This window comes from Varanus komodoensis, unplaced genomic scaffold, assembly GCF_004798865.1.
Source record: "Varanus komodoensis strain SLA01 unplaced genomic scaffold, ASM479886v1 scaffold19, whole genome shotgun sequence".
NCBI classification, from domain to species: Eukaryota; Metazoa; Chordata; class Lepidosauria; order Squamata; family Varanidae; genus Varanus; species Varanus komodoensis.
This window is the reverse complement of record NW_025335550.1, coordinates 1,862,455-1,890,230: the sequence shown is the minus strand read 5'-3', so window position 1 is coordinate 1,890,230 and position 27,776 is coordinate 1,862,455. Positions and strand designations below refer to the sequence as shown.

The window sequence follows — 27,776 nt, the reverse complement described above, 5'->3', positions numbered from 1 at the left end:
TGTGTGGACAATTCTCTGGTCCGCCGGAACAGTCCTAATGCTGTTAAATGCATCCTTTCTGCTGAAAGAGTATCAGAAATCATTTTCAACTAGGGAGATCAACGAGATGTTGGGAAGAGAAGCTGTACATGATCAATCCACTTTACAAAAGGGGAAAAGAGAATCTAAATTCAAGAGCACAGCCTGTTTCTTACCCATGTTTCCTTCTTGCTGTTTGTTGTTCTGTCCATCCCTGCTAAAGTTAACAGAGATTCAAAGTTCTTTTGTTACCAGCGTGGGGAGAAATAATTCCTGTGAAAAGACCATGTCATATTTATCACCAGTGGTTTAATGCTTGTTAACATCTACACTTTCCCAGAAGTTGTTTGTTTTTTTAACAATGCCCTGTTTTTATAGCAGATGTGGGATGATCCAATACCCCTCCTTATATCTTTCCTCCCGGTGTTGCAGGACCACCCCTACTGTACCAGTCCTGCTTCCCCGAGCACCCTGGTCACCGACGGGGGCTGAACTGGTCTGGTGGATCTATTTGCCACACATTCAGAAGTTGGGTATTTTCAGATATAGACCTTATCTGAGAATCATTCAGACAAAGTCAGAGAAAGGAAGGAGATCACTGGATTTTTACAGAATGTCTGCAAAAAATAGGGAAAGAAAATCAGCAAAACTCAAGCTCACTGCAGTTCTCTGAATCCCAACTTGAAATGTGATTCAGCTCAAGCCCGTATTAGGTTGTGTGCTTTGTTGTCTCTTCTCATATTAAAATCTGTGCACATTTTAGCATGTTCCCAAACGCAAGCATTGGTTGCATGCATGGCTGAAATGGACAAACTCTGCTCCCATTTATTAATGTATACTTGTAGGCAGGTTTCAAATGTGTGTATTTTTCCAGGAGCAGTTTTCAAATGTATTTATGCTATCAAACACTTTGAATTTTTACAATATTTATTTGTTTGTTTGTGTTGGTTTGGTCCATGAACCACATTTGTACCTCAGCAATGTATGCACTTGAACTGCAGATTGTGTCTGACCCTGTGAAAGGTGGATAAATCCTGATAAAAATTTAAGTGATTTTTTTTTCATTTATCCCTAAAAAAATGGTTTATAGGAAGAATACAGTAACCCCTGTTCATCCTGGCTGCAGTACATGTATTAATACGCTTATCCCCCATCCAGCTTGGACATGCATAGAGTTGGTTGTTTGGTGTCTTTTCAGGGGTGAGACGCAGAACTTCCTCTTCCCGTGTGGACACTCAGACATGCTTGGACAAATTGCTTCAAGCAAAAATTAGGGAAGGGTGAATCCGTTAAAAAAAGTGATCTCCAAATCAAGTCACCATCAGTCAGTCAATCCATCTATCAAGAAATTGGTCACATGTTCTGGAAGACTGAACTGAGCTAACATTATGAAGGGGCGGAATACATATCAGCAGCTTCGGTTTATATTTATTGGGACAACAATATTCTCCAGTATTTTGCGATCATCTAAGTCCATGAAACTTTGATAGAATTTTGCATAAATAAGTGTGTGGTTGTGAAGCTCTGAGTCAGCCTTGCTTGGCTTGGAGAAAGGATGAGAAATGGAGAGAGAGAGGGAGGGAGGGGGAGGGAGGGAGGAGTGGCCCTGCTCACTTTTGGATTTTGTCCTGCTCTACCTCTGCAATCCTTGCTCCACCGCCACTTGCTTCAAACTCAGAGGAACACCCCCTCTTAATTGATGAATAATGTTTCTAGTCTAGTTAGGGCTCTTGTGACTAATATCATGTGTCCTTGGTTGAATCACCAGGATGGGCACCAACTATGTCCCCCCATATTTCACTTTGTCACAGTACTGGTGGCAACTCTGAGTTCAGCAAGACTCAGACTTCCACATATATGAATTTGTCATTCCCACAGACCAGATCGCAGATATTATTCAAGACAATTGCTGCACCCCCTTTAGGTCTCTTTTTCTTGCATGTTCAGCCTGGTGGGCAATTGTTGATCTTTGATATCATAGGAGTGGCTTTTCTGGAGGAACAGCCTATGCCCAGGGGGTGTGGGGAGAGGAAGAGGAGGAGGAGGAAGACAAAAATCCCACCGGGACCATGGAAATTGCTCATGAAATGCTGTTGGAGGGGAAAAAGTGGAAAACAGTGAGAGAAAGCTGGAATGTAGACGTCCTGAGTGGAATGTAGACCTCCTAAAGTCAAAAACTGAAGAGAAGGTATATCCTAGGGCACAGGATGCAGAAGTGGATGGATCAATAGATCACTTTTTGTGTTCTGTTTCTCTGTATACCAGAGAGGTATTTTCCTCTTCCTTGATTGAGAGATGCTGACCCATGCTAGTGAAGTGCAAAAAGCTACATAGTGTTGGGTGAACATGAAGAACTACTGAAAGCAGTTCAGCTTCCCATTTCTTTGCATTGTTACACCTGGCAGTCTCATTGCCTGGGCTGCAACAGAGGGAGAGCAGGGAAATAGGACATTCCGCCAACTCTGCTGAAAACGATACCACATTTGAGGCCACATAAAACTCCAATCTGGACCTGGGTTCCACTTCCTCACAGGTTCTGTAAACCTTATTTCAAATTTGGATCAAATCAAGAAATTGCAAGGAAATAATAACAACCAAATGAATGAAGGGGGAACAGTCAATGTCACCTTTAAGAATGAAGTGGGGACAGCTTACCGGCTTTTATTTATTGCAAGATACCAGATGGGATAGTGACCACCCCCACATCCAAAAAGAAAAGAAAAGAAAACCCAAGCCCCGCAGCCTTCGTCCCTTCAGAAGGAGGGGCAGCTCCGCAGGGTTGCGAGGTGGGCTGTGACCTGATGCTGCCGGGCCTTCCTGGGGCCTGACCTCACCTGTGGGCCGTTGCACTGGCCTCCTTGCTGACTCAGGTCCAGTGGAGTGCCCTGTCCTTCCTTGCCATAGAAACCAGGCCCCAGTGCGATGGGACCACCATCCAAGGGGGTGACACCGTGGGGGCCGGCCTCTGGAGGAGCCCCTTCAGCAGGGCTGGGGGGCAAGGGCCTCTCCCCACCACCTGCTAGGAGGGAGAGGTACGCCTGACTCTTGCCACCGGCAGAGCTGCCGGCATGGAGCATTACGGAATGATAATGCCAGTTTGTAACTGGCGCTGCGCAAGGGATAGCTCCGGAAGTCTGGTCACTGGGAATGGTGCCTGGCGCAACTGCTAGCAGCCCCTTTCGTGCCTGGTGCTGCCATCGCTGGCTGCACGAGGTGGGGAGGATGGTTGGTGGCCACAAAGGGCACCTGGCGGGACTTCTGGCACCATCCTCTTCTGTGCCCTGCAGCTGCACCTGATGGGGAAGGTTGCCTGTGGCACAACTGGGGCCTGCAAGCATTTGCACACTTCCTCTTGATTCGGCTTGTTTCACAGGACTGGACTGAGCAGGAGAGACGGTCTGCTAGAGGGAAGGATTCCAAGAGGGTTGACCCCAACTGTGCCTGTAACACCAGAACTGTGTCTCTCAAAGAAACAGGGAGAGGCTGGGAGACAAGGATAGCCACCACAGTTATACAGGGCAGAGGAAGGTTGGGCATGTGGGTGGGGGCAGCTGCACTGTAATGAAAGAGGTTAGCAGAACATCACCTCTGGCTCAAACAGCCTGCATGACACTGGAAACAGATCCCTTGGCTGAAGCTGCCACCCCTGAATGCCAGGTTGGCGCATGGGAAGACAGTTTGTCCCTGCCCAGGACTTGCTCCTGGGTGAGTGTGCTGAACTGGCCTGTGCCTCAGAGGCCTGGTGGGGTGAAGCTGGGCGGGAGAGCCTCTTCCAGGGGAGCCCTCCATGCAAGACTGTGGGGTGGGGAGCTGGGGTGGCAGTGCCCTATCTGGATGGCAGCTCCTTGGCCAGGGGTCCTTTCCTACCATCTCCTGGAGCAAGTTTGTGTTTTGCAAGGTGGATACCTGTGAAATAATAGGGATTCTGTTGGTGGACTGCCCCTCCTTTCCCACTCAACAGTCTCCTTTCCTGAGCTAGCCAAGGTAACCTCAGGATTGGTGCTGACTTGCTGTGCTGGAATTTCAATATCAGGAGAGGCTCTGGACTTCAAGGTTCTGTCCAAATGCTATCTGGCCCACCCATATTGCTGGGCCCTCTTCTGTGTGAGGTGGAAGGGCAGTGATTGGGAGAGCAGGGACTCTCAGTAGTTGGGCAGATCACTAGCTAGTGGAGTTTGGAGTCTTGCACCGCAGAGGTAGAGGGCTGGTCAAACTGTCCACCCCAGAGGGCTGGTGGATCTGGAAGCTTTCCTGGAGGCTCTCGAGGACTTTTGTCTTGCCTCAGTGGGGAACTCTTCCAAACTCTGGCCAATCTCTGGGAAGGAAAATTACTAGGGTGGCTGACACAATCAGTTACCCTAGGGCATCCCTGGGAGAGCTGGTGGTAATGAAATGAGTGATCTCAGTGGAAAACTCGGAGAGTGTCTGACTGAACACCCACCAGACCCCACTGAGCCTTAATCTGTGGCAACAGAGGCAACAAGAGGTGTCATTTCCTGCCACTATTGCTTCTTCAGGAAGCTGCTCCATGTTTGGCCTTCAGGGATCTTCTGTACGCTAGCCTGCAAGGGCCGGTCTCAGCTCTGTCACCATCAGCTGTGATGAACTTGCTCAACACTTTGCAGAGAAGGTCCCTCAGACTGGGTCTAACTTGGGCGCTTTAGCTGATACAAGCACAGGTGTAAGTTTACATTTGATACAGACGAAAGTGTGGCTCCCGCAGGGCCAGAGTGACTGGGGACTTTCCACTTGTCCAGCCAGAGGATGTGGACAGAATCCTTGGAGAAGTGTCCACTCGTCAGCTCTGCTACACGATCTCTTTCTCGGCTGCTTCACGGGCATGAGAATTGCAGGCACTGTCCATTCCCTCCTGGACACAGGAGATGGTGCTTGGGGACTCCTGCTTTTCTCCCTGACCACCGGCCTGTGCAGATCACCTTGCGTCTTTTCTGTCCCTGATGCCATTTCATGTTTCCATGCAGCTGTCGGTAGAGGCTGTCTGCAGTCTGGGGTTCCAGGGTGCTGGTGCTGGAGACACCTACCGCCATTTCTCCATTTTGTCTCCTTCCAAGGCTGAGCTGTTTCAGTGCTAAATTCTTGTCTGTCAGAGCTAAAGGACTGGGCAAACCAAAGGACTCCCTGCTATCCTTTCTGGCAGGCCTTTGGGAACAGTCTGGACCTGAGAGACAGAGCTGTGCTAGTTCTGTTGTCTGTCTGTGGTCTGGTTTTGTTCCCTTCTGTTTTAATTTTGGGACTTATATAATTTTAATATTCTGGCTAATGTATTTATGTTTTTACATCGCTCTATTTCTATTAAGTTTTAATTGTGATTTTCTAAATGTTGTAAGCCGCCCTGAGTCTCAGTACTGGAGATAGGTGTAATAGTAGCAATACTAGCAGTAATGACAACAGCTTTCGGCGGTGCAACGCCAGAGCTTTGAGCCGAAATCAAATGCTCATCCCTGTGAGAGGCTGAATCTGGCCCTTAGAAGTCCCCCTCCCTCGTGGCTAATACGTTGCGACTGTCTTTTGATTAACATGATGTTTGAAGCACCTACGGCTGGAGAGGCAATATATATCCCACTGTTCCAATCCATGCCACAAAATTCTGTGGAGACCTAGTTAATGAAAATCAACCTGCTCCAATAGTCTTTGGGAAATACCTCCACTGTTAAGCAATCAATTGAGGATATGTTTGGTGTGGGGTGAGGGTGGAGATGGCAGGAAACTAAAGCAAAACATGCAGGGCGGGGGGCATCAAAGAGGTTCTCACATTGCCAGTATATTGCTCTGTTTAAGGGTCCTATAATTCGGCAAGGTTGTGCACTAAATAATTTGTAAGCCTTCAGAACATGCAGGTTATTGTTTGCGGACAGCTGGTGCCTCGCATTTTACTGCTTATTCCTTCTGTGGTTCCTCATATGTAGGACTGATGTGCATCCTGAAGTCTTTGTTTCCTTGCTAAAATCTCTAATCTAAAACAGGCAATCAAGCACACAGACAGTGGTTCAGAAAGCATGATAATCGCTTTAAAGAAGGGAGGGGGCATCCTCTGCACTTAAGAAGCAGATGTGTTTGCTGGAAATGCAGCAAGGTTGTTGGAAATATCAGGATGGGGCAAATAAATAAAATTGGGAGCTCTGACTGATTTCCCCCCTATCCTATACCAAACCTGGATTTGGATTCCTGAGCAATCATTTTGCCTTCTTTTGATACGGATGAGTGTCTGTCTGTCTGTCTGAAAAGGATGGAGATTTTTAATTATTATTTATTTCACCTTTCCTCCTGAGATTGGCAATCTATGCCTTTGTGTGTGTTCGCAGGCATCGTTGTGATCTTGGAACCAATACTGCTCTCAATAGTTAAATCACCTCGAAACAGAAGAAAGAAATGAAAGCGACTCACTCGACTCTTTTTGTGCCCCCCCCAATTCTTCCCCACCCCTCAATTTTTTTTTTTATTTTATGCTGAAGATAGAATTACTGTTTGTAAGCATCTGAAAGTCATTAGAGGCTCCACAGTCTGCTGTCAGGTGCCGATACAAAGAAACTGCTGAAACCAAACAGGATCCTGTGCAGAGTGCTGGGAATTTGTCATGTGGTGATGAGCAGTTATAATAATATATGAGCAAATCACAAGCATTCTGCAAATTAATAAAAAAATGCCCCCTCCTCTCTTTCCTTCTTCTCCATCGCCCCTTCCCACCTCCTCCCTTGTCTCTAAGAGAATGGCTTTGCCGGACGACGTAGGTGAAACAGTTTTACTCACAGATGGTAGATCTGGCATCGGATGGAATTTATATAACAGTAATTCTGATTTCCTGCCAAAGTAGTGCTGAAAACACCAGGGAGATAGTACAAGACAAGTCATGTGGTTTTGGTGAGGTTGTTGTGGGAAGTTTAAAGGGAGAAGAGGAGACAAGGAAGGAGAAAAATCATCTCACATTTTCTTCTTTGCATGTTATTGTTTTAGCCCGAAGGGCCAGAAATACTATGCCATTCTGCCACGGGCAAAAATCTGACATGTCTTCTATTTTTATGAATTGTTCTAGAAGAGGACTCCACAGCTGTTGACGCTACTGATGGGTGGAGGGTGAGGACTGAGGGAAAACCCACATGGCTTCTTATCAATTCTCTTACTTTACAAGGATTAAAGGAGGGGGTTCAAAAGGTGATGCTCTTACATGCTTAAAGAGGAGCATGGTCTCACTTTCCAGGAAGCAGTGACAGGTTCACTCGCATTAGACAACTCCCACTGGCTTAGCAAAATAAGGAATGGCTTTTCTTCCCAGGCATTCCACAAAACGAAGATGTGAAAGACTTTCTTTTCATGAGATGCAGATGGGCACAATCCGGAGGATGTTAAAGCCCGCATCCTATTGAAATCAAAGTGATTGATGTATCTAGTTACAGATGTGGGTGCTATTGATTTCAGTGTGAACTGTGCTTCAGTGTGTGTGCATTGTGGCTGGAATCAAGTGTGTGCATGCATGTGTTCTGTGTGTATATGTAAAAAAGGGTGCTTGCATACAACAAACATTAGTGATTTAGCCTTATCGGTATTTTTTGTTTTCTTTCTGCCTTGTGTTGGAATTACACAGTAGCTACTACTGAAAATGGAAAGCCTACCAAGAGTTTCCCAGAGTGCTCATAAAATGTAGGAAAACATATAGGGTGGCTTGGATCTAGACCACAGCTCAAGAGAATATGGCCCTTCAGAAGTTGTTGAATGCCAGGTCAACCCAGCTCCAGCCAACATGGATGGTGGTCAGGGATGATGGGAGCTGTAGTCTAACATCATTTGGAAGCCCATAAATTCACCAGCAATGATCTAGAATAGGAAAACATTCTAGTGCCTGTCCACTCAGAAGTAAGCACTATTCAGTTCAGTAGGATTCCCTCCCATCTGTGCATATTTATTTATTTTAAAGTATTTTAAATAGTACTGAGCATAGCTGTTATAGGGAACATCTGAAGGACCATATGTTTCTTCTCCCTGGTGTATTGGACTGTAGCTCAGCTCCAGCAACTGTGGAAGCCACCTTCTGCTGAACTGACCTTTGGTCCCTCTGTCTCAGTCCTGTCCATGGTAGCAGTGGGTCCCCCAGTCTGGGGCAAGAGTCTTTTCTAGTCCAGTCTGGACATGCTTGGGATCAACCCAAGGCCTTCTCTGTCCACCAGTGAGCTACAGCCCTTCCGGTTTGGATTGACTGTAGATCCAACTCATTTTATGGGCTGTAATGACAATGGAACATTTTTACTCTGAACTGTATTATGGAAGGAGGAATCCAGCTGATTCTCACAGCATGGAACACTGCCTTGAATGTCTGAGAAGACATTAATTTGAATGGAAAAGGTAGTGACCACCATTTTAATCTCTGTGTAAAGGTGTAGTAAAGCTTCAGGTTTAGTCTACATGTTTACCATGGAGAAGGCCCATCAAACTCAATTTGAAATGATTGTGTTCTTGACTTGTTAAATATTAGCCAGTGTTCTTTCCCAATATTAAAACATCCTCTATTATAATAACTGAATATAATCTACATCATTTTGGAATCAATAGCTTTACACCCATTGAAATGAATGATATTGAACAACAAGCATTTACTGTGTATTGATAATAAACTTTAATGTTATTATTCCAATCCTTTAAGAGGTTCTTTATTGTTTCTGTTTCTTTCTGGCAGCAGCCCTTTCATGCAGATCAGCAATTTTATAGATTCGTGTATGGAGTTTGCTGCCGCAACGTGTCATGATGGTCACTAATTTGGATGGCTTTTAAATGGGAATTACACAAATTCACAGAGGAAAGCTTGGCTGGTACTTATGGCGCTTCTCTTCAGCCTTGGCATATTGGAGATGATGGGCTTCTCATTACCAACCACAGGGCAGCAAGAACCAGTGTAGGATTTTAAACTCATGCCCTGATTTTGGACTTTTCAAGGTCACTGCTGGGCCCCAGGAGACTAGATGGGCATTTGGCCTGACATGTCAATGCTCTGCTTACATTCTTAAATATATGATAGGAAATGGAAAAATGATGACCATGTACTGCAGCTCTTGGTGACCTGAACATGTAGGCAAAATCTAACACAATTGGCATTCATTCCATTCTTTAAGAAGGATTTACATTGGTTGGTTTGTACCCAACTCATCCATCCATCCATCAATCCATCCATCCACCCACAGGAGTTCATTCATTGGAGACGAGGGCTACATGCACATCCCTTGGTATGTAGGTGAATGAAACAAAGTCAGGTGAGAGCTAGTGTGGTGTAATGGTTAAGGATGAGAGTCTGGAACTCAGGCAACCTGGGTTCTAGTCCCCACTCAGACATGGAGTCAACTGGGTGATTTGGGGCCAGTCAAAGACTCTCAGCCCAACCTTCCTCATGGACTTATTGTTGCCAGGATAAGACTAGGAAGAGGCAGGAAATGATGTAAGTCACCTTGAGATGTCTGGGAGGAAAAAGGTGAGATAGAAATGCAATAATCAATCAATCAATCTGAGGAAACCACAAAGTGTCCAAGGAACCCATGTGTGTGCTGGGACACTAATATTCAATGGGGCTACTGCATCACAACTGGTCTTGTTACACTGGCAGGACACATCAGTTGTGTAGCAGCTCTTTTGAAATTCTAAAAATAACTCTGGAAGTGCATGGAGGTTGCGTGTGAGAGCCCAGAACAGGTCCAGAGGTTCCTTCTGCACATGGATAATTTGCTGCATTTTGGAAGCAAGCATTTCTGTTCATCTGGAGATCTTTTTAGAACTACAGAATGGTTCCCATGGGGCAAGTGGTGGGACCTGCACATGATTGGGCACGACACCATGACCTCAAGCGCCATATTATCACTTGTAAGAAACTTTATTTCAGTGTGTCTGGCATTTCCTTTTTAAGTCTGTGAAATGGAAAACCAACCTGAGAGGGTTTTACAATGAAGACATGGAGTCATTTTGTTATGCTTTACTTTTTAAACAAAAATAATCTTTACTATTTACTTATAATGATAACAGGGTATATTGTATAACAAATATAATATACCCTAAAGTGGAAAGCATTGGCCATTTGCTTAGGTTTAGGCGATGGTGGTGAAACAACTGGATTAGATGGAAACGTTGGCATGCGTCATTCTGTCATTCTTTGGCCATACATTTGGCCATCATGGGGGCATGGAAAAGCTAATGGGTAGGGGAGAACCCATTAGGAGAAAATGGGAAGAAGAAGGTGCTCACCTGAAAACATATTTCCCCTTCCCTTCCAGAAACTAGCATTGCAAGAGGATTCTGGAAACCTTGTTTACACATGTAGAAGATAGGAGAAGTCTGGACAGTACCAGTACAAGGAGTTGCAACTGGGAACGTTCCCTTGTGCAAAATCTCCCTGCCAGTTAAAAACCTCTTCATCAGTCACAACAGGGCAGAGCACACTTGCCGAAGAGTGTGGCCCTAGCCCACAGAGAGCAGGTTGTCGTCACACTGGTCATTGTTTTAGGTAGGGGAGTATTCAGAATATATATTTGTCCACTTGCAGGTCGAAGGGGCATGGTCTACAATCCGCCAGGGGAGGATCACATCCTTCTTTCATCGGCTTCTTTTGGTGTGTGGATGGGTCTGTTATACTGGGGGCTGTTTTCAGTCTGCTCCTGCTGTGTTTTGAATTGTGCTTTTAATGTGTTTGGCTATTGTTACAAGCAACTTGTTGTTTTTCTGAAACTGCCTCAAACTGCCTTGAGTGTCAGTTTTGGAAGAAAGGCAAGGTGCAATCAATCAAATCAGTAAAACTTTCACCCATCCCTAGTGCCTATGCATGTACATTTTGTGTTCATATAGGCTCTATAGCCCCATTGCCCTGAATCTGTACTGCATTAGTGTGCAGTCTTTTTGGGTGTGTGAATACATATCAACTACTGGCATCCTCAGAAAGTGTTGGTATTCGCTGGGGTTGCCAGCCATGTGTGTGTGTGTGTGTGTGTGTGTGTACATGGCCACACACTCATTCAGACTTTTCTGCATAAGATATTTATTGTGTTTGTCACTCATGGTCATTCCCATGAGTTATGGCCCTCCAGTTTCATTTCTGCTTTTAAATAGAACTTTTGGCAAGTTTTAGTTTTTGTTTTAATAGATCAGGGGAAATGAGATATTATATCTGAGAGCAGAAGAAAACTGTTTTTCCACTTCAGCATTTGCACTATTCTGCTGTATCACAGTGCCACCTAGAAGTTAGGCATTGTAAAAGCGGGAAGGGAAATGCGCTTTGTGTAGAGCTTGGATCTCAGTTCTGTGATGAAACTGAAAGTAAATGCAGTGGATTAACAACTTCATGTAAATAAGCTCTCTCTTTCCCTCATATACCACACTGAGAGGTTGCTGATTTCTGGAGTACGCAGCCTCTTCTACCACCTCTAGAAACCCCACACTGATCACCCCTAAAGCAACCATCTGGGCTGTTTCAGGCTGCAAGGGTAGAGAGAGGACCCAGCTCTCTCAGATCAGAGTTTCTTCAGATAGATTGGTCTGACTCCAAGAAGGAAGCAAAGGGTCGGGGGGAGGGAGTTGAAGACTTTGCAGTTTCAGGATTACCTAGTGGAGATTCTAGGCAGAGCTTGAGTACCAGCCCACCTGGGGAAATGTGACCAGCATTTCCACTCTCCAGCCATCAAGCAGCAGGAGCCACCCAGAAGCCCAAGGGAGGGAGTATTTCTGCTGGGGTGCAAATAGTTTGCATAGGCAGACACTTCCCCTAATCTCCAAGAGAGTATTGCTTGGATTTATGCTGCCTTGTAACCTGGCTACCTTGCAAACTGCTGGGGCAGTGATCAGAAGATAGAGAAGGAACAACATTTGCTGGTGACCACAGTAATGAGAAGGCAGACTCACTGAGGGAGCAGGGAACAAGAGAGGGTGTCTTGCCCAAAGGGCCTTCCAAACTTCTAGCCAGGACTGTCCTCTCACCCGTAAAGAGGCCAAGCAAACAAGCAAAATACTAGCGGACTTTATGATGCCTTCACATGGTGGTTTGGCCTCAACTCCTTCAGCTTGACCTTTGGCTATGAAGGCTATAGATGATGTCCCAAACATGTGGAGGGCCACAGGTTGCCCACTTCACTTCTAAACACACACACACACACACACACACAGAGCGAGAGAGAGCGAGAGAGCCCTAACGTATATAGCACAATCAATACAGTGCAGCAACAACGCATTCAGACCCAAGAGAATGCAATTTCATTTCTGAACCTGAGTGGTTCTCCAGATCTTACCTCCAACTCCACAATCTCTTGTAAAAGAGGAAAGTCAAAATTGTTTGTTTCCTTGTTCAGGGCACTTGAATTATGCCTAGATTAAATATAATGTCACAATTTAGAAATTACTTGCAAGGAGTTTCTGAGACAGCTTAGTAAACTGTCACTGTACATTATAGCATCTTTGCTAGTAAGAAAAGTTATAATGTGACAAAATTCCATCTAAATTACTTAACTTTCATAACAAAGCAGCAGCTTAAATTAAAAAGCAGCAGCATATTTATTTTAAGTGACATCATGGATGAAGCAGACACTAAATATTAAGGACTCCAGTGAACCAAAAATATTTAGGTAAAAATCCGTAACATTCATGAAATTGGGTCATCCTGTTGGGTTGTGTAAAGTCTTACTCATGTTTGACCTTCCCAATTGCCTTGAGATTCCTCCGATGGGAAAACTTCTAATTTTTATTTTTGATTGTCATTACATGAGTAATTCAATGACAACATATAACTTTCTTATTTGTTTATAGCCTCCCAAGTTATATATCTCTATATAGTAATTCTTAGTTTATCTTTTAAAAAGACTGAAGGCAATTTACAACAACACAGAGCATACAACATTTAAAACTGCTAAAACAGTTTTCACTAAAGTACTATGACACCTTAAATAATGTAGACTTCACTAACAACTAAACACTTGCACTGCTGCATTAAAGCACCCATCACTGGCCATCAGGAATAAGGAAGTTAAGTTCTGTACTGCCCAGGAATAGGCAAGTTTCATTCCATAATGCCTTCAAATGCACTTTGGCAAGACGTTGCTGCCAGTTCTAGTCTTACAGGATTACCTAAGACTGTCTCATGTACAAGTCAAAGTACATGACATGGCACCAATTATTCTGTATCTGGGGTAGAAAATCCTATCAACACCTGTCCTCATGAGGCATAGTAAACATAACTGCAAATATAAATGACAATATAGATGAACAAATGCGTATTTGGGGCTTTTGTGAAATGCAGAATCAGTGGCCAGAGATCGTGGCTGACCATGTGGTACATGAGTGTCCCCCAGACATTGTAAACACTTTGTTTACCACACTTTCACCAAATTTGGAAAAGGAGGAGCAGGAGGAGGAAATCGAAAGACTGAGCTGTGTTGGGCTCACTGCGAGTGACCTAGTTCTATGATACGGTTCCTCACAGATCCCAGAAAGGAAATAAGAGCAAGATAGGAAGAGAGGCAGAAAAGACAGACAGACCCAAGGAGAAGGAGCTCAGCTGCATGTGCCCACCCACCAACTTACACACACAGGTTTGCGTGTATACTCATTCATACACACAAGTTCTATACCAGGGAATTTCAGAGCAATTCTGCTCTGAAATAATCGTGTCTCATTACTTTTCCCAGTAACCTCTTACAGTATTATTCATGCTGTATCTGAGTTGACTTGGTGCTATCAAAGAAGTAATCCACCAATGAAATCTTAAATCTACGAGATTTAGCCCTGGTGATCAACATGCTTGGCAACCATATGCAATTTCTACTTATCCGTGTGTTCACCACCATGAGAATATACAACTGCATTTTTCTCTAAATGGCTGAGTAATGTTCCAAGGCATATAAAATATTTGGCTTTCTACATTTGTCATGGACATAATTATATCTAGATATTTCTGGAACTTTAATTATTCAACTGAAAATCTTTCTGTCTTTACGATTGCCTCATACAGCCATAATTCACGTGTATATTTCTCTGACTCGTCAATAGATGCATTTTTCTGGCTGTCTTTTTTAACCTTAAAATTATTGATATTTCCTCTACATTTTGGTGAGTCATCTGGTGAATAATTTTGAAGTGTATATAATAAGCAGGGAGGTGGTGAAAGTGTGTGTGTTTGTCTTTACATTGGGAAGGAACAAAGCTAATAAGAAAATAGTAATTGCACTCATCTTTAAAGAATTGTTGTTACATTCCTTTTCTAAAATGTGGGAAAGGAGGCACAACCAAGCCACAGATGAAGCACCTCCTCCTGCCTCTGTGCTGCTTAGGATTTGAAAACAATGTCTGCTAACAGCCATGATCGCTAGCTAGAAATTTTTAATTTGCCATTGCCATGAATCCAGATCTTGGAACTTACCGCCTGCAATGGAAGACTACCTTATTTGGGACCCAAACAGTCAGAAATCACAGATTTTTGGATTTTTTTTTTAAATTGGGCTGGCTAGAAGGATACAGAGGATGTTCCGGGATGTACCACCATTTCCCGAGCTTTGCAGTAGTCAGAGACTGAAAAATCAGGCAAGGGCTCTTTAATAACCTAATAAACTCATCCAGGGCTAGAGTCAATCATGGTGCAGGTCTTATCAACTATTGCTCTCTCCTGAGACAACAACTTCTGATAGCTCTTTTTGCAGGAGAAAAGCTCTGCCGGCTGGGCTCACTTGGAGCTATCCATGGTTTTGCTTTATTTGCATTGCAACACCCGTATATACCTTGCATGCATTTATTTGCTGTGACATGACTTTCCTACCTTGACTGGATGTCACTTGCTTGATCTAACTGTATCACAACGGACTTTATCTAACTGGACCAAACATGGCACCACTGTACATTACCAACATGGGAGTCTTAGGTGCCCATGGAATGGGGTAGCCAGAATGCCTTGTGGTGCCAGTTGTGGACTTCCATTTACATTTTCTACGCCACCACAGTGCCATTTGCATTTCCAAATTATGCTGCGTAGATTGCCTCAGGACTTTGTGGGATATTTTCAGTGCAGCTTTTCCAGACCATCTGTCCAGTGTGGGGCTTTTCTTTCACTCTCATGGAGAGAATGCTGTTGGCTGCCATGGGCCCAGTTACTCCCCTAACAGACGACTGAAACAGGACCACATCTTGGTGTAGCCCTACTATTATCACCAGTTTCGAGGGGGAAGGACCAGTGATATTCTCATCCTCCCTCAGACTACTTTTTCTACTGAAAGACCCCAGTGAAAGGTTACCCAGGTTAACCAATTTCTGTCTCCCCTTTGAAAAACACCCCTATCCCTCATATCAGGAACTACCTCAATCAGAACAATGCAGACCCATTCCTTGTCCAGCTCTGGATTCATGAATTGTGGAACTCACCATTGCAGAACAAGCTGATCATGCTATAACAGAAGCAACCACATCTTCCGGTATATTGCTGTTTAATGAGCAACTGCTTTTAGTATATGTTTGGATGAGACTTCATCTGGAAAGTTTCTGGAAAGTTTCATTATGAGACTGGAGCCTTCTCAATTGGTCCAAGCAATAGGGGAGGTTTTTTTTTTCTCCAAAATGTATATTGTGAGACCCATAAAGCAGAATGGCTTCATCAGAGCTATTATTGTCTATTGGACAAATGCATTTATTCAGCATTTTTCCAATCCATATTATTATGTTCCAGGTCAGAATGGCTGCTTTAGGGCCATTCTGGTCTATCGGGTAATGCATACAACATTTTAGAATGTTAGCTATGGATAGTAAAAAATATGCCACAAGTTCATTGCAAGGAGAAGAGGGAAATATAAATGCACAAGCACAGCAATAGTCACTAGGCAGGGTTTAAGGGGTGGGGTGGAGAATATATGCACCTCTTCACATTCCTAGTCTTCTTATTGTGTGCTCTGCTTTGAAAATGGGGACAGTTCCCAAAAGAATGCTCAGGTCCCACTTCCAAATGTGAACTTCCTCTTGGTTTCCATGCTGTTGGCCAACATGTGCCCCTAAAGGTGAATTACATTTTCCCAGGCCTAGGAAGGAAGGAAGGAAGGAAGGAAGGAAGGAAGGGGAAGGGGGAGCGGAAGCTGTCGGAGGAGTAAGTTTCAAACATAAGTAGGGGTGTTGGAGAAATGGATTCAATTGTGTTTGGGCTGCTTTGAATCTGACCCATGGATGCTGTAGCAGACCTGCTTTTTCCAAATTCATCAGACTTGTGGGCTGGTTTTCCATTGCAAGGGCAGGGGGAAATCAGTCCTAGTTTACATTCACACAAATGCAGATTAACACATTTGCACAACGGATCAAGAAATTGGAAATTCTGGTAAGAATATTCCAGTTTTATCAATGAGTAAATGATGGAATGAAGATAGGCCCTGGCAATGTGCAGAACACAGACAGACCAAAACCTGTACATCTCTAGCCATGGGAAGCCAGGTCATACTAGCTTATATTGATAAAGACTGTTGATCTGTCTGGTCTAGTATTGTCTACTCTGACTGGCAGCAGCCTTCTGCCAGTGTTTTTCTCCCTCATTGGTTTCTACCCAGTACTTTTAAATGGAGCTGCAGGGGTTGTTTCTGGGACTTTGCACATGCCAAGGATGTTCTCAGACAGAGATACTGGGGGGTGGATACATGTCAAATTTACATTTGGAGGTCTGAGTCCCCTCTACTTCACTAAAAGGTGGTAGGACAAGGGAACTTCACCTCTTCAGTCCTCCAACTCTATGATTCATGCATGTACTTCATGTACAATTTTATGGACCTGAAGCATAAAATCACATTTAAAATGGCCTAGGACGGTGGTGGCAAGCCTATGGCACACATACCACGGCGGGCACGTAGCCCTCTCTGTCAGCGCATGAGCCAAGTCGCCCCAGCATCGGCCCAGCAGCCAAGGATTGGAGAACAGCGCACACAGAAGCCATGCGCATGGTCGGAAAGGAGTGGTGGTGCCAGGCGATGACATCACAAGTTGTAACTCATTAGCCACAACTCATCTGAGCTTTTGCATGGCTGGTCAGTGCGCTGCCAAGGATATATATATTTGCTTGTACTGGCTGTGAGTTTTAATACATTTGTTTTTATTAACACAAGATTTTAGCTTTGAGTTTTCTTACGTATGAATTGTTTTTTCTAAACTAAAACCTCAGTATTCAGGTTTTCTTGCAGTGTTGGCACTTTGCGATAAATAAGTGGGTTTTGGGTTGCATTTTTGGCTCTCAGTCTTGAAAAGGTTCACCATTACTGGTCTAGGATGTATACATATATACATCCATATGTATTCTGTATTAGAAGATCTAAGCAAAAAGGATAATAATGTTACAGCCTTCCTTGATTATCTTATTGCAGGAAGCAATCTCCATATACATGCTTTGTCACATTTTTTTCAATCAAATCAAATTGAAGAGAGATAAACATCAAAATAATTTTGAGCACAGCCAAAAGAATGTTGATAACATTAGTAAATGTCTTGGGTAGGATTTGCATGCCTTGGCACATCCCCAATTTTAAAGGTTGTTTTTAAGGGGAATCTCTGCCCTTCAGCTTTAATTTATGGCTTCTTTTATGGCTTTTAATGTCCATTGCTGGATTATCTTTATTTCTTTCTTCTTTATCTAAATTCTAATATTAAAGTGCGTGCATATGTGTACATTTTGATGTTTTCTATTTTCATCTGCGTATAAACAATATCCATACAAATACACAAAACTGTAAAACACAGCATAGAAAGAAGAGCAGAAGGCTTTTGAGTAATAGACGATTGGCATTTTTCTTTGAAATTACCGGTTCTTGCTGTTTTGGGAGAAAGCCATGATTTTGCTGCTATTAGTACAACCGTAACAATCTGGAATTAATTCTTCATCTCAGCCATATGACTATTCTAATGGTCTTTTTTACATTTCTGAACAACCCCCCTACATATGTGCCTTTTTAGATCACAAAGATTAGATATTTCTTGGTGGAACTGTAGATGGAATTTGGACCCTGATCAAATAACTATGGAAGGGCAGAATTAATTTACCTTGCCCATGCAAATAAACATCTTTAACAATGATTATTTTTTACCTTTTTATTCATGTGTTGTTTCCTAGTAGCATTTTGAAATTCTGTCTGTGCATTGGTACTTATAAATTGGTAATTAGGAAAGGGGTGTGGATTATGGCAGGCCACCCCTTTCACCTTCACAAGTACTGGCCAAGACTGCGAATATGATCATGTTCACTGTTGAGACTCAATGAATGTGGAAAAGCTGCTTCTTAGAAAGGACTGAATAGACATAATGCAGGGGGTTCTGCCCATTGAATTTGCAATGCTGTATCTATATGAGTCAACAATGTGATGTAGCTGCATTGAGATGCATTAATAGAGGTATAGTTTCCAAATCTTTTGAGGAACTGGTTCATCTCTATTTGGTACTTGGCCTCATCTGTCCTACTGTGTTCAGTTCTGGGCACCTAAGTTTAAGAAAATGCAGACAAGCTGGAAAGGTTCAGAGAAGGGCAACAAGGATGAACCAGGGACTGGAAACTGTCCTGCAAGGATAGATTGAAAGAACTGGACATGTTCATCCTCAAGAAGAGAAGACTGAGGATAGGCATGCAAGCACTCGATGGGTACTTGAAAGGTTGTTACAAAGAGGAAGGACAGTCTCACTTCTTGGTCATCCAAGAGGACAGTACATGGAATAACCAGCTTAAGTTAGAGGAAGCCTGATTCAGGCTAAACATCAGGAAGAATTTCCTGTGTTAGAGCAGTATGGCAATGGAATCAACTACCGAGGTTGCTCGCAGGCTCTCCCACATGGGAGGCATTCAGGAGGCAGCTGGACAGCCATCTGAGAAGGATACTTTAATGTGGAGTCCTGCACAGAGCAATGAGCTGGACCCGATGGCCTCATAGGCCCCTTTTATCTGCACTACTCTATGATTCTGTCATTCTTGCTCAGGAGGAAGCCTCACAGAACTCAGTGGTGCTTACACCTGAGTAAATGGTGAAAGGACTGCACTGTGCATTTTGTTAGGTGCTCTTTTGTGTTCTAAAAGGCCTCCAATATAAAAGAAAAAAAGGGTGAATATTTCAGTCCTTACACATCTACTAACAAAGTGTACTTAATCAAAGGAACAAGGAAGGAAGGGCTGCTACTGTGAGTTATGTCAACCTGTCAATGTCCATTAAGGGAGCTTGCAAAAGCAAAGGTGATTTGCAAGAGCAAACAAACAAGCCACTCTCTCACACACAACTTCAGAAACTAGTTTGTTCTGTGCTCTTCTATGGACTCAGCATCTGGGTACACCTTCCCATGGAATGTAAAGGGATGTGATATGATCGACAGGAGCTGGCATCTGTGTCATGAAGCAATATATCAGCTCATGAATTTGAAAAATAACAAAATGAAACAAAGCATTTTTATCCCTAAAAGCCAAATTAAGTAAACTTGAATTAAATTTTAAAACTAGGAGAAAAAGTAGATTCTGTGAAAGATGGGAGTTTAGTTTTGGATCTTCCTTTTGACCAAGAGATGTTCTCCACAACAGTTGGCTTCTCAAGTCACCATTCCTATAAGGTATATAACAGTGGCTTGAGTTCAGCAAACCTGGCAAAAGAAATTATGGCTAAACCAGTTAAATGAGATTCAGACTGGCCTAAGACTTCATAAAAGTTACGAAGGAATGAGCAACATGGAGATTATGGTAGACTGGTGTTTCATAAGGATTCAGTAGTGAAGGAAGTGGCGTACTGGCGCTGCAGAATAAAATTGATTTCATACCAGTTTCACCAGACCAACTCTTTAGGATTATCTGAAATAATCTAGGAGCTTGTAGTTTGGTGAGTGTACTAAGAATTCTCTATTAGGCATTGTTACACTGAAATCCTCTGCATAGCTATTCAGAAGACATTCCTACTTATTTCAAATGCACTTATTCACAAGTAAGTGTGCAGCAGAAGTCCTGCTCACCGTTTCCAAAGTTCTCTTGGACAATGAGTGTCATGCTGGGGATACCAGCTTTTGAGAAGCCTGTAATGCTAGGAGTGCTCACAAAGAAGAAATTGGTCCTTGCAAATTGTACCGTGAGCTGATCTGCACTCCTTGGGATTAGCACGTGTGTTGGAATTAGGTGTCAGAGGGAACATCCAGGAGCCCTTAGACATTTTCCGGGAAGCCACAGCAGATGGCATAGTTCAGATTCTCTGCTCTGACCTGGGATAGCTCTCTGAACTTGGAGCTTGCATGCCCTGCCTGGAACCCTTCACGGTGAGTGCAGATATGTGGCTTTGGGGGCAAGACCATGAGTTCAGAGAGGGGATACTGCGGGTGTTTCTGTGGAGCAGGATGGGGAGGAGACCAGATCAGCCAGGATAGGGGGTTATGGTAGCCTGAAGCCATGCCAGCCTCCTTCCTTCCCTCTGGCCAAAGAAGGCCATCAAGCAAAAATCCAGACTGAGTGGAGTAGGGAAACAAAGACTGTTCCTGCTCCGCACTGAATGAATGTGAGCCCAAGCTTGGCAGTTCCTGCTCTGCTTGATAGGATCACTTCCAAAGCTGTCTAACACTTCCTAACAGTTATTGCACAGTTCCATCGAGCTGTTCTGAACTGAGTGCAGGATGCCTCTAAAGAAATGGCACAACTCTGTAGAAATAGAGGTGAAATTCATGAAACAGGTTTTATTAGAAGGGTCTATTTTATTTATTATATTTGTATGCCACCTTTTTCCTGCAAGGAACAGAAGGCAGCTTATATAACCCTATTCCTCCTTTCTATTTATCCTCATAGCATCCATTTTTTTAGGATTTTTTTAAACATTTAGCCTGCATGCTGTGGCCCTTTTTAATTGCTTTTATAGGTGTTTAGTTCTTTATGTTTTAATGTGTTTTACTCTGTTAATATGTTTTATGCATTGTAAGCTGCCTAAGAAGGCCTCGGCAATTATAGGGGGCTATCAATGCATGCAAATAAATAAATAAATAAATGGCTGAGAGTTAGGTTAGCCCGAGAGTGAGCTACCCTGGAGAGTCGATGTGGCAGCTGAGTGGATACTTGAACCTGGATTGCCTGAGTCTTGTCCAGCACTTCAACCATTAAGCCACACTATCTCTCAGGTTGACTTCCTGATCTGGGCATGAGAGTGATCGGACAGAAACACAGGATGAAAATAAGTATAAGACTCAGCTGAGACATGTAATGGCAGAGTGGTTGTAGCTACATATGAGATGGGCTTCTTTCAGAGGCCCCAGCGTCGGTCACCAGTGGTGACGGTCTTTGTGTCTGGCTATTTTGAAGCAGTCCCAAGGGCACAGCCTACAGTTACCAGCCAAACCCATGGATAACGTTCATCATCTGAGGTCCTTCTCTGAGTGCCACCTCCGAGAGAGGCTTGGAAAGTGGCATCAAGGAGAAAGGCCTTCTCAGTGTTGTCCCTGCTCCTTAATTACAGAATGAGCGCCTCACTGGGACCTGCTTTGCACCAGCTCTGTGACCTCTTCAGAGCCAAGTTCAGACTGCTCTCTTCTCTGGGGCATTCTGTGGTGTTCAATGGCATATAGGGGTGGGGAGAGTCTTTTATTGGTCTCGTACTAAAAAGTATGCTGTCATTTTTCTATTGGTGGTTTCTGTGTTTCAATGAATTGTTATGACCTGCCTGGAGAGCCTCCATTACAGAAGAAATATATAGAGGTAAAGAAATGGCAATATAGAAATGAAGTAAATAATAGCAATAAATAATCATAATTGCAGAACAGTATTTGTCTTCAGAACTATGAGAAAGTATTCTCTTAAAGCGACTTTCAAATGATTATATGATAGAAGATGCATCCTGGCTAGGATATGTGATCTATGGCTTGAAAAGACGGAGCCCAGAGTCCCAAATCCCCCCAACACCATCTGATAAAAAGGGTATAAATTACTTGCCCGCTTATCTTGGTCTGGTTATTTTAAGATCTTGCTGCCCACAACCAGTTTGGAGCAGTAATGAATGGGTGGTGTTCCCCAGGAGAAATGGACATTTTGCTTTGCCCCCTAGTTACGAGCAAATTGCAGATGTTGTTATCTTCCGTATGACAACTCTCCGGGATTTTTGTGGGGATACGAATGCTGCTGTAAACAACATGCCACTTCTTTTGCTCTTACACTGTTTGACCCTCACAGTGTATACATATTTATATATTATTCATACTATATTAAAAATGGATGTGCTCTTTACCGCCGTTGTACCGCACTGTGACAATATAAATTAGCTTATTGTGTACTTAACTTTTCACATGACAGTGATGTGAAATTTTGATGGTCCCCAAAAGTTAGTGATAGAAAAACAATGCAGTGGAGAACTGAAACCACTTTAGGTGTTGTTAATGCCTTCCTCCATGTTAATGTAGTTGAATTAATGAGGAACAGATCAAACATGTTTGTGCAGATATTAACATTCAAACTTTTTTGGTTCATGCCTAGTAGTAAGTGGGGAAAGCCTTTGGGAGCATAATTGAGTGCTATTTAGTTCATTCCTCCTGGATCCTTTTAAAAAATTATTTTGGTAAATTGATTAATGAATTACTGTTAATGCTTTAATGACTGCTGCCCTTGATTAAGCTCATATGTTTGGTAGGGCTCATTTGCAGTTCAGGTAGAAAGCAAAGATTAGAAAACCGATTTCAGCTTTAGCTTACACGGCCATAAAGAAGGAGGAATTCTTCTAGCTCTGGAGACCTTCATACAAAGGCTGCTTCACAGCCAGAAAGGTTTATAGGGTGGCAGTTTTAAAAATATTCCAACACAAGAATCTCTATTCTGTTTCAGAGCCAGCAGGATCAGACAACCTGCTTAGGCACTGATCTAGAATATATTCTGTTCCTGTTTTAGCTGCATGAAGCTCCTGAGGCTTGCCTAGCTTTCCCCTCCTGGAATTTAAAGATTCCAAGTGGCTGCTGCTCAGTATTTTTGCCAGTATTCTTTCTGGAAATCTTTATTCCCAAATATGGAAAACTAGGAGCCCCCACTGTAGAAATTATGAACACTGACCCACCATGACATGCTGTCTCCCTTCATCTTCCCTTAACCCTCATTTAGGCTCCCACTTTCAGTCTCTTCTTCTGCTTTGCCTAGTTCTTTTCACCGTCGTTCCTTTGGACTTTCTGGTCTTTGGCCCCTCTTCCCACTATGCCTTGTACTCTGCCTTTTCCTACCAGAGTTGAAACACTTCCTCCTGTTCCTGGTAAGGCACAAGGAGGGATTTCTTCAGTGCAACTGCTTTTCCTTTACAACTCACTGAACTCTTATGAGTGTTCTACTGCTGACAAGTTCCTTCAGCAAATAGAATGTTTGTGGACATCCCGTGGTATCACTTCGGCTCCGCCAACAGGTACCAGAGGCTTCATTGTTGCGGCAATAAAATCCCTCCGCACATTACAGCATGGATAATATAAGCCCGTAAGGTAATAAACAGATTCATCCTTAGACTCCAAAGTGCCATTTCTCCATTAACAGCTTTTTAAATTCCTTCTGCTGAAAATTCTTACCTCCTGCTTATAATTTTCTTCTTCTACTTTTCCTTTGGGTATTAAAATAGACATTTCAGAGCAATCCTTACTTGTTTCTTTCTTCTTTACCAAAACTTTGAGTCGCACTGGATATTGAACAGGCAGGGGACTTGAAGTTGTTGCTTGGTCCATAGTTTTTAAGCATAATGACCTGACTTACATTCACATGGACTAAACACATGAACCAGAATGTGCTTATCCTGCAGTTGCCAAACTTTTTCTGAATTGTGTGATGTCACTCTCATTTCCCACAAAAGTGCCTTAAATATGGTGTGGCTTTATTTTCTAAAATAACAATTCTATGTGGAAGAACAGAAGCTATGAATGAACATTCAGAAGGGACATAAGCCAAAATTAGACTGCTCCCTCCAATCCTAGAGCGTACAGATTTGAAATGATAAAGAGGGTCAACAGTGATTTATGGGTGCATAGACTTTAGCAGATGTGAATTTGCCCAGAGCTGATGCCTGTAAATATTATGCCATCTATCCTCCCATCTCAAATATTGGAAGTGAGCATGTGCTCTGTTGATGGGAGTGAACCTAATTCCTTGTTTGCGAGACTGCCGTGATGGTTCTCCACGTGAATCACACCGAATGTGAGCATGAAGCCTGAGTCGCTTTGCTAATTCCACAGCTGCGATGTGCTGGCAGCAGACATGCATGAGGGTCTGTGTGTGGACAATCAAGCAACAGGAAAAAGGAGGGTAACGGCTAGTCGGCTGTGTTTTCCCATAGCCCTGGCTTTTTATGTAGATGGCCAGGCAAATTTATTTATTCATTTATTTCAGCAAATTAAAGTAAGCTAAGTGCATTTGACCTCAGATGGCTCTGGTGTAAGTTGATTTGAGAAACAAAGCTCATAAAGTTCCAGTAAAACACATCAACAACTTCCCAGCAAAGGTTGAAATTGAAATGTGATTGCTGAAACACTATCTCCTAAGCAAAGTCTTAGGCTAGCTCAGAATAACCTGGAACAAAACACACGCCATGCATGAAGAAAACTATACTGTACAAGAGAATTGCAAGCGGCGATTATTTTTAAACATAATATTTGAGCTGAGCACAATAGACTTTTGCAGTGCCAAGGCACCAGTTGCTGGGACACGTAGGAAAGAGGGTCTTAAAGCACAGGCATCCTGCTTGTGGAACCTGGTGGGCAGCTGGTTTGTCACTGAGTGAGCAGAATGCTGACCCTCGGTCTGATCCAGGATGGCTCTTCTTGTAATCTAACATTGCTATGAGGATAAAATGGGTCATGTGTTCTATCCACATGCCCCCAACCTCTTTGAACAAAGGACAGGATAGGAAAAAATATGAATTATTGCTCTGTAAGATCTTTTCTCCCTTCTGTTTCCCTCTAACACATGCACATCTGGACTGTGCATGCCTTAATTTTGCATCACTTTCCATTGGAAGAAACAAAAACCAGATTAAAAAGAAACATTCTGTATGTCAAAGTGACTTAGTAAAATATGTTTGAGGATGTTATTCAAGCACGGCGTGATTTTTGTTTCAAAACCTATTATTGAGAAATGTTACAGAAATCAATTCGAATTGGTATTATTTGTCAAGGTCTGAAATACAAATTTTCAAAGTATTTTTGATGGCAAGGCTATTGTTTTTAAATGCATCATTCCAAGAAGATAAATGCAGAGCTCTTCTTTGCCAGAGATATTTCAGCAGAGGTTAGATGACTACTAGCTGCATGCTGCTGTAGTTGCATCCAGTTTTGTAGATTTTGCCTTGGATGATCTCTGTGATGGAAAGTGCCATCCTAAGCACCTTTAGGCAGAAAAGTATCTCACAGATCCCAGCATACATGTGCCAAGCTGGCTGGGCAATGCTAAGAGGCATAGGACATTTCAAGACATGCATCAGATTGGACCTTAAGCTGCCTTTGTCTGTGTCAATGCTGTTTCACAGATTCCTTTCTGAGATGGTAGCATCATGTCATGGACATTTGGAAGACAGAATGAATGTCACATCCATGCTTCTTTGCAAATGGTGGAGCCGGGGCATGTGTGTGGAGGGAGAAAGATAGAGTGTGTACGCACATGTGTGAGAGAGAGAGAGAGAGAGAGAAAGAGAGAGAGAGAGAGATTAAATTCAGATATATTACATTCTGTAAACTTCTTGCGCAAGGTTGAATTTCAACAAACATAGACCTGTGTCAGACTTCGGTGGCACAGTACCTGTGTGAAGGTTGCACTGCATTAGAACTAAGCTGTATGAATCAGTCCATATGTGTAAGAAAAAGAGGTTTATATTTTCCATTCCTCCACTTATGAAGTGCACAACAGAAAAAAGAAAGAAAGAAGCTGCTGCTAAGAGGAAAAACTAACCCGATGTTTGTCTGTTGCACAGGTCACCGGCCTTTCCAATGCCGATATTGTCCCTACAGTGCCTCTCAGAAGGGAAATTTGAAGACCCACGTTCTTTGTGTCCATCGCATGCCTTTTGACAACAGCCAGTACCCAGATCGCAGGTTCAAGCGCTCCAGAGTTGACTCCGAGGCTTCTGGGAATTTAGAGGAACCTGCAGCTGTCAAACCTGGGAACTCAACAGAGTTAACCGAGGAGGGCAGGAAGGCCCAAGAGTAACGCAGCAGAACAAATCAATCTATACATTGCAATATTATTTTACACAGTTTTTAGATATGCATTTGGGTAGCAGAGTGTTTGCTTAACTGCCTTCTGAGGAAAACAAATTGTGTGCATATTCCCAGAAGTGTACATGATGTTTAAGACATTAAAGTTAGATATATATATATATATATATATATATATGAAAAGGAAAAAAAACAGCCCTTGAAAATGGCTGCTAAACTGTTACCTGGCAACAAGTACTTCCAAACAATGTAGGTGGGGATAAATCAAAAGGGTGTTTCCCCCCCCACCAAACGTGAGGAGGATGTAAAATTTGTGTGTGTGAAATATATGGAAATAAAGGGGACATTTCCAACATGAAAGTGGTCTTTGTCCGGAAATCACGCTCTTACCAGAAAAAAGCAAGCAAGCAAGCAAAAATCACCCCACACACCTTACAGCACCCACCTTGCAGATTTCATGTTGCCTTGAGGATGGCAGGAGTGTGTGTCTGTGAGGGGGTCTGTGTTTTCATTGTTGAAAACACCTTTTTAATATGACGCCAACTGCGGTCGTTTGCCTAGCATAGTAATGAGATGTGTTGGGAGACTGACATGGTTCCAGCCTGACCGGAGATGTCACTGCAGAGAAAATCAATTCAACTGCACTATAGGAGGAATTTTAGACGGCCCATAAGCTACGGTCAATGCTGACCTATATTGAAAAGGATTCTGCATTACATTTTAATTTTAAAAAGATATATATATAGATAGATAGATTGATTGATAGATATAGAGATAGCTAGATAGACGCACATATAGGTACACACACACACACACACTCACTAATGGCCAAATGAATTAAGTGTTATAGAGAAAAAAATTCTGCAGCCCAATGAGAGATTGTAGATTTATTGTATGATGTCTTTTGGGGGTTGTTTTATTATTATTATTTTTAGATCAACTTGCAGTATTGAGGGAAAAATTCTTCCTATTTTATTCCTTTTTTAAATAAAGTAGGGTGCTATAGAGAGATTTAGAATTACATATTAAAAATGTACTGGATAGGGTCACTGTTTAGCCTTATCTAGAGGAGATATTGGTGCAAATATATATATATATATATCTATATATATATATATATTTCAATAGAGAATTTCTTTCTTCTCCATATAAAGAAAACTTGAATGAAGGATTTCCCCAGTCAAGATTAGTTTTCATTTATTAGACTGCTTTACTTTTTAAAAAAAAAGTGTTACAGACATTGTGCAGGAGCCTTGCTTTGCTTTTACTGGAGCAATCTCTTTTCAAGAGATATGACCTAAAATACGAATCCAGACATCCTGCTTTTTGTCCTTATGAAAAAAGATGAAGAACATAAAAGTATTAACTGCTATTTCTTTGTTTTTGTAAGGAAAAAAGTGTGTTCTATATTTTTGCAGATTTTAGCTTTTCTACTAATTGGCCCCTCCAAATTTGATTCTGTTGTTTCCCACCTAAGAAGCTTTGGAGAGATTATGGTGAAATATATGACCAAGGGAAAGGAAAGGAAAATAAGTAAGAATGCCTTTAATGATGTATTCTTACATCCACTTGAATGGCAAAAGATTTCAGTCTTTTCATGTACTTCCTTTGAAAGAAGC

General features: G+C 42.7%; 1 protein-coding gene across 3 annotated transcripts in view; it reads left to right on the top strand.

Annotated features, from left to right (window-relative positions):
* Positions 1 to 27,100, top strand: part of ZNF536 (zinc finger protein 536) — a 506,153-nt gene extending 479,053 nt beyond the window's left edge. For 2 of the 3 annotated variants that reach the window (XM_044427921.1, XM_044427919.1), the window contains exon 9: positions 25,914 to 27,100. The gene's annotated coding sequence lies outside the window, so the exon portion shown is untranslated. The remainder of the gene's footprint in view (positions 1 to 25,913) is intronic. The other variant, XM_044427922.1, reaches the window with a different exon arrangement.
* Positions 27,101 to 27,776: the final 676 nt, after the last annotated feature.